The following is an 8803-nucleotide window of genomic DNA, read 5'->3' on the forward strand; positions in this document are numbered from 1 at the left end:
ATCCTTGAGAAAGAAAAGTTGAATGGCACCAACTTTCTTGAGTGGCACCGCAACTTAGGACTTGTTCTCAAGATGGCAAAGAAGCACTATGTTCTCGATGGACCTGTTCCAACCGAGCCTGAAAACAATACTGCTGATGCCAAGAGGATTCTTGACAAGCATATGGATGACTCGGCTGAAGTCGCCTGTATCATGCTAGCCACCATGTCTTACGAGCTTGCTAAAGGCTTAGAAGATTTTGGTGCCTGTGAGATGCTTGAGCAACTCAAGGGCATGTTCCAGAAACAAGCCCGTCAAGAACGCTATGACACCATGAAGCAGCTTATCAGCTGCAGAATGGAACAGGGATCACCTGTTAGTGCGCATGTCGTCAAGATGAAAGGGTACATCGAACAGCTAAGGAAACTTGATTATCCCCTGTCAGATGAAATGGAAGCGGATTTCATCTTGAACTCTCTTCCGAGCTTTTACGACCAGTTCGTAATGAATTTCAATATGAATGGATGGGTGAAGACAATGTCGGAGCTTCATGGAAAGCTCAAGACGGCTGAGATGAATATTCCCACTAAAATCATTCAAGTTCTTATGGTTCGATCTGCTGGTGTCGTCAAGCCTAAACCCAAGAACATGGGTCATAACGGTAAAGGCAAGAAGAAGGTTACTGTTGCTGCTAGGTCAGCCACCAACACTAACAAAGGTGTTGCAAAGGTACCACTGCCGCCTCCTGAGGAGCGCCAGTGCTACAAGTGCAATAAAATGGGACACTGGAAATGTAACTGTCCCGACTACCTTGCTGAGCTGAAAAGGCAGAGGACCAATGGTGAAAGCTCCTCTAAAGGTATTTCTATTTACGTTATTGAACTTTTCACTGTCTCTAGCAACACATGGGTATATGATACCGGATGTGGTTACCACATCGTTAATGTCTTGCAGGAGCCTGAAAACTGGAAGAAGCTGAAACAAGGCAGCATGGAACTCATCATTGGTGATGGGAAGAGAGTCCCAGTTCTTGCAACTGGCACATATCATTTTGCTTGTCTTTCTAACCTTGTAGTTACTTTGGATAACTGTTTGTTTGCACCTGGTTTGACCAGAAACATTATTTCAGTTTCTTTACTATTTGAACAAGGATTTAAGTACGTTTTTAATAGTATTGCTATTTCTGCCTACTTGAATGATATCTTGTATTTTGAGGCTAAACCTCGAAATGGTATTTACGAGGTTGATGTTCAAATAAAAAATAATTTATATAATCTTTCTAAACGTATCGGATCTGGCATCAATGATACATTTCTATGGCATTGCCGACTTGGCCACATAAGCAAGGCACGAGTCAAGAGACTCTAATCCGAAGAAATTCTTGAATCCACAGGACCGGACTCTTTTGATGACTGCGAATCTTGTTTAGCTGGCAAACTCGCCAAAGGCTCCATCACTCATAAGAATGAAAGAGCAAAGGATCTGCTGGGAATCATACATACTGATGTATGCGGTCCTTTCAGAACCATGTCTAGGAATCATGAAAGATACTTCGTTTCTTTTATTGACGATTACAGTCGATATGCTTATGTGTATCTTATGAAACACAAGCATGAAACTTTTGAAAAGTTCAAAGAGTTTCAAAACAAAGTGGAAAAACAACTCGGGAAAACTATTAAAATGCTTCGATCAGATCGAGGTGGAGTGTATCTCAGCTCAGAATTCATACATCATCTGAAAGAGCGTGGAATTGTTTCACAGCTCACACCACCCGGCACACCCTAACACAATGGCGTGAGCGAGAGGAGAAATCGAACCTTGCTAAACATGGTCCGATCGATGATGTGTAGAATTATAATTTTCCTCACTCCTTTTGGAGCTTTGCCCTTTTGACTGCCGCCCGCATTGTCAATCTAGCTCCAACTAAAAGGTAAGCAAAACCCCATATGAGATATGGCATGGGCATAAACCCAATTTGTATTTCCTTAGAGTATGGGGATGTGATGCTTATGTCACTAGTGATTCTGATGATAAGCTCGATCCTCGCGGCGTAAAGGTTGTTTTCGTCGGATACTGTAACCAAAGCGGATATTATTTCTTCCATCCTGATACAAATGTGATTTCTATCAAAAGGAAGGGCCACTTTCTCGAAAAGGAAATTCTCGATCGAGGAACTAGAGATAATATTGTTGATCTTGAAGAAATCCAAGAACCACAAACTACTGCTGAGGAAGTTGGAACGTCTGATCAACAAGTTGTTGTTGCTGATACATCGGACATGAACACAAGCATTCGCAGAAGTAATAGGACTCGCGTACCAAACTCAAAATCAAGTCTGGAACTTGGTTGAGCTACCCCCCAAGTGTCGGGCAGTAGGGAGAAAGTGGATTTTCAAGAAGAAAACTGACACGTATGGAAATGTACAGACTTATAAAGCATGGCTAGTCGCGAAAGGTTTTACTCAAACTCAAGGTATTGACTATAATAAAACCTTCTCGCCCATTAATTCGATAAGGATATTACTTGCCATAGCCGCATACTATGACTACGAGATATGGCAAATGGATGTCAAAACTGCTTTTCTTAATGGACATCTTTCTGAAGATGTCTATATGGTTCAGCCTGAAGGTTTTTTCAATCCTAAATATCCTAACAGGGTGTGCAAACTGAATAGGTACGTTTATGGACTTAAATAGGAATCTCGCAGCTGGAATCTTCATTTTGATGAGAAAATCAAAGAGTTTGGTTTTATCAAAAATGAGATGAGCCTTATGTTTACAGAATGGCTAGTGGGAGCACTATATCATTCCTCATCCTGTATGTGGATGATATACTGATCATTGGAAACAACATCCCTATGCTTAAGGAAGTTAAGAACTGGTTGGGATCTTGCTTCGCAATAAAAGATCTTGGTGAAGCTGCTTATATTCTAGGGATCAAGATCTACCGAGATAGGTCTAAGCGGCTTCTAGGGCTAAGTCAAAGTACATACATAGACAAAGTAATGGCACGCTTTTCAATGGATAACTCCAAGAAAGGAGCTCTCCCCTTGGCTAAAGGAACCGTGTTGAACAAATCGCAATCTCCGACTACAGACATTGAAACCAAGCACTTGCAAGCAATTCCATATGCTTCAGCGATTGGTTCTATCATGTATGCTATGTTATGTACTAGACCTGACGTCTCGTATGCGCTGAGCATGACTAGTCCTTTTCGGCAGAACCCTGGCATTGCCCACTAGACTGCTATAAAGAACATTCTAAGGTACCTGAAAAGGACAAAGGACATGTTCTTAGTGTTTGGAGGAGTGGAAGAAGAAATCGCTGTAAGGTGTTACACTGATACTAGCTTCCAGAATGACCGAGATGTTTCTCACTCACAATTTGCTTAGATGAAGAAATTCATAGCCCACCTCGACCTGGTTCCAAGTTTTCGGAAACCGATCGACGTAATCTGTGATAAAACAGGAGCCATTGCTCAAGCCAAAGAGCTCAGATCTTATCATAGGGCCAAGCACTTTCTAAGTAAGTTCCACTATATACGGGATATACTGGAACAAGGAGACATCATAATAAGCAAAGTAGACACAGATCAAAACCTAGCTGACCCCTTCACTAAACCGATGACTCAGGACAAGCATGATCATCACATAGATGCTATCGGTCTTAGATTAGCTAGTAGTTTGTTTTGATTTAGTATTTGGATGTGTGAACATTTCAAATAGTTATACTTTAAGTTTTCTTTTGATTTAATGGTTAAATGCAAGTGTTGAATAATATAACTGTATTCAGTTTTAATGCGTTTAATCCGTGAATATTGTATTCTAAATTATCTATAGTCGGTCAGACTCGTGGGAACGACTCTGAATTAAGACTATTCTGACTTTGGACTCAAGGGGTTGACTTCCAAACTGACAGACCTTATTAAGAATGACGTTGGATGTGACTCGCATCAAATCATCTTCATGGATCTTAGTCATAAGATGTTTTGACATTGGTATACTCATTTAGTATCCTTAGACCTGAGATACATACTAGAACTTTCGTTTACTAAAGGTCATTCTTTGATCAGTGCCAACCGTTGTCGCATAACTGCCAGCTATAAAGGCATTGGTTGGGAATGATCTGAAGTTCAGTGGGAGTTGTATGTAATTAATATGGGATTCTGTACTCTTACATGATATGTAACAGTTAGACATCTTGGCGCCCTCGTTGATTCAAACTGGTAAAGTGTGAGGCCTCACCCAAACTAACTGTGTGTTTGATTTGACCACTTTGATTCTAGATCAAGAACTATAATGATTGAATGCCATATGAGATTGAACCTGATCCATGTCTCATTGTTCAATTAATGTCTTATACAGAAAGAATAGATGACAACGAATACTATAAATTCGTTATCTTGCAATAGTGTATTCCAAGATTGTTTTGGTTAATGAATTTAAAATGTTATAACCTGTTGGGGGCAGCTATGTGTAGCTAGAGCAACGCTGGCTGTCAGTAATGAGTAACTTAGCCGGAAACCGTCCAAGTGGGAGACTGTTGGAATTATGGACCGGTTCGGGTAAGTCAATACGACCAACCGGGTTATGACCCATGAGAGTTACACCGTGAGGTAACGAACCATTAACCCGCTTAAGTTAGTCAACTGGGTTAGACACTTTAACGAGACAAAAATGACATGGAGCGGGCTTTGGAGTAAGAATTGGACTTGTTGGCCCATTAAGTTTATAACTAATGAGATTAGTTAAACCTAATAGAAGGCTATATAAATATATGATGTTTTAATAACCTGACTACTAATCCTAACAAGTCCATCTCATCCTTCCTCCATCCAGCCGCCTGCCGCCGCTGTCCACCGTGCCCGGAATGCCACGGTACGATGTATTCTGTTGATTTTGGTGCCAGTTTGACTGTGGCCCATGGTCAATACGGTGGACCACGGTGGAGCTCTTCCTTAATTTCTTGTTTTCTTCATATCTTTTTCGTTTCAACTCGTTTTCTTCGCCGTTTTCACCCAAGTTATCGTAATTTCATCCTCTACCTCCTCCTGCAAACATATGAGTAACCATAGTCAACTAATTCCATGAAATTAAGTTGGTTAAGCCAATGCATTTATATCTTTTAACTCGCTTAACGGCTTCCCAATGTGTCACTCGTCACATTCCCACACTTAACCGTTGCTTGCCCCTAAGCAACACTTAAAACCACAATTGCTTTCAAAATACAACCACCAAACATACCAACACACCCGGTTCGGTCAAGGTCCCAAATCATACACTATTCCTTCATTATTAGAGGTTTGCATTAGTATTACTTAATATTATATTTAAAACATAGAATTCTGGTCAACTTTAACATGCTTTCGGTTTTTTACCCACACATAACACACCATCACTCATTGACCCTCTTATCGGTGATCGTTCCATATATTCCAATAATACTCAATTCTCCTCACGTACGCTTGTACTACCGTCAAATCTCCACCTATATAAATGCTTTGACACAAATGCAAATCAAGAGGACTTAAAATGGGTTATAATGGGGCAAGGTATAAGGGTATGGAAGGGGAATATTGAAAGTAGGTCAGGCGATCCGATCCGGCTTATTACATCAAAACTAAGTAAATAATAAAATAAACAACTATAAACATTACTGACTTGCATCTCAACACTCACTACACAATACTTCGAACATTGACTCTCAACTTTTTCTGTCTTTTCTCTTTTTTTCTTTTTCTCTTTTCTTCTCTTTTTCTCTTTTCTTTTTTTTCTTCTTTTTTCATATTTTTTTTCTTTTTTTTATACTTTTCGAGTAAACATAATACTTAATACTTCCTATTGATTAGTACTATAACAATTACAAATACAAAGAAATACCTACAAAGCCGGATCGTCTCGCAAATTAACATCGGGGTTGATCAAATCAAAAAGAATAGGTCCAATACTGTTTTCTACGGGAACCATCCCCCCGCCCCTCTCATTGCCCACGCTCATATGTGTAATGTATGAGGCCCAACCCCCAAAACCCACACTCACGCTCATCCAGACGAGGCTTAAACCTAATTGTCTCTATCACTTTTGCACTTATGCCAAGCTAAGGTCTCGATATGCATTTAATGGAGAATAACCAATCTATCACCAATCTTCACTTTCCCAATAAACAAGTGGATATGGACATGTTATGCAGGTAATTGTACCAAAAGCATGCTAACCTTGACTAGAATACTACACAACCTCGTTTTTAAAACAACTAAGCAAACTTGAATTTAAGGGAATTGTAACCATGAAAAGGGACCAAAACTTTACCCCGCCATCTTACCACTTTCCGGTTTTCTTTCAAAAAATTATTTTTCTTAAATTTTTTTCTTTTTTTATTTTTTTTATAATTTTTTTTTTGTAAAACCAAAAACTTTTCCATCCCCACACTTGGGATACTTTGTACCTAATGTATGGTTTTGAGAAAATAAAAACAAAGATACTACTAATTAAAAGCACCACTTCTTTTCATGAAAAACCCATGTTGTCCCCAACATACTGTCGAAGAGAAATCCATAAGAATTTCCCCACACTTGGTTTTTGCTAAGATGGTAACTTAAAATACCATAAATACAAACAACCTAGAAATTATAAAGTAAAATAAAAATAAAAATATACAAAATGTACAATTACCACCTTTTTGAAACTTTTATGACATTCAAGGTGGGTGAATGGCACACTCCCATACAGCCTTCTCGTTATAAGCACGCTCTTTTTCAAGCAACTATTTCCAGTCTTCCGGCAAACCAGGGTCGGGCCCAAACATCCTCATCCTCCACCCTGGATCATTTAGGTTAGGTGGATGTCTCACTTTCGTCTTCCTTGGTTGGCCACCTTTTTTTGCCACCTTCTCACTCTGTTGATGCTCAACTTCTTTCTTCTCAACTGACCTGTCAATTACAAAACACTCTATTTTCGTGTGATCCTTGCTCAAGGATACACACTTGTTAACAAAATCCGCCTTTAGGCTTTCCTTGTCAACAAAAGGGTCAGTAGTATTTTCAAATAATAATAGTTGTTTATCACGATTCCCACATTTAATTCCCAGTGTCCCCTTAGCACAATCAATTACAGCAAGTGAAGTGGCGAGGAAGGGTCTACCCAATACGACTGTGGGTTGCGTATTAGTTATATTTTTAGTATAATCAAGTACTAAAAAGTCAACTGAGTAACAGAAATCCTCCACATGTACCATCACATTATATATCATGCCTCGGGGAAGTGTATGGGTTTGATCCGCTAAAACCACGGTGGTGTTTGCTTTTTATAGCGTACCAAACTCATACTGATCATAAAAACTACCGGGAATGATACTAACACAAGCTCCAAGATCTAGTAGTGCCCGATCAGTTTTAAATTCACCAATTTGGATTGATAAAAGGGGCACTCCTGGGTCTTGAAGTTTACTCGAGATAATATTATTATCAACCCTATCATCCTTTATTTTGGTTAATTTGTCATTTAAACATTTATCACAAGAACAATTTTCACAAAAAGATATTTCATTCAGTTGTAATTCAGATTTATTTTGAAAAATTGTTTCATGATTACCCACATTTTCAATCTCATCGCTAATATCTTCCACCACCCCGTCAACAAACTGTGGTGTTGGATCAACTTAAACACTAGAAATTCCAAAATTAGGTAAAAGACTTACCGCATTGATATGCACGTAGTTCCCCTTCTTAAGCTCGAGCTATTTTTCTTCAAATTCTCAACATCGGTTGCAAGTTGACACATTTGAGTGGACAACGATTGAATGGCTTTGTCACAGACTTCATCCTTTTGCATGCGCACTTCATCAAGTTGAGTTCTCCTTTGCAAGTCTTGTTGCATCAACCTAAGCATATCCATGACTTCATTCCCACTTGAAGAACTTTGACCCGAAGACCTACTTTGAGCATTCCCCTGATTAAAATATTGTTGACGAGAAACAAAATATGTTTGAGAAGTTCCTTAAAAATTAGGATTGAGTTGAGTCGATTGGTTTCCATAACAGAAATTTGGATGATCTCTCAACCTGGGGTGGTAAGTGTTTGAGTTCATGTTGAAATTCCGATTACCACCCCCTTGACCTTGAAGTGCATTTACCTCTTCAACTTGTGCTTGCCCTACCGTACACACATCAGCCACATGACCCAACTCGTTACAATTTGTACAAACATCAATTCTTTGATTAGTAGTTTGTACCCCCACATCTTCCACGGCATGAACTTGCGGTCTTCCAATTGCCGGTCATGCTCTTCTTGCAGTTTGAGCCTTTCTCTTTGATGTGACCGACATTTGTTCCAAAAATGCCCAATCGTCTTGTTCATAATTGGTACCGAACGTACCATTTGTGATTGACATCAAATCCCCTTCATCTTCCGCATTCAACAATTCATGAAAAGCATTCAATAACTCCCAAAGAGCTATACCATGATGTGGAAAATTCTTGATCATCATATTAAACCTCTCAAATGCTTCATGAAACGTTTCACCCGATTGTTGTTGGAAAGACCTCAAACTTCGTCTCGCATCATTAGTCTTTTGGGCCGTGTAAAACTCTTCTAAGAACCTTTATTGCATCTCGGCCCAAGTGTAAATCGATGCGGATGGCAATGTGTAAAACCATCTCTTCACCTTATCCTCCAATGAAAATTGAAATAAAACCAATTTCACCTCATCCGGTGAGAAACCTTGACCTCAAATTGTGTTGCAAATAGAATCATATGTCTCCAAGTGAAAATAGGGTTCTTCCGTTGCAAGACCCTTGTACTTTGGTAAACTTTGGAGTGCATTAGTTCT

This window comes from Bidens hawaiensis, unplaced genomic scaffold (genome assembly GCF_021521415.1).
Source record: "Bidens hawaiensis isolate Kalapana, Puna unplaced genomic scaffold, B.hawaiensis_p1.1 tig00001692_1, whole genome shotgun sequence".
NCBI classification, from domain to species: Eukaryota; Viridiplantae; Streptophyta; class Magnoliopsida; order Asterales; family Asteraceae; genus Bidens; species Bidens hawaiensis.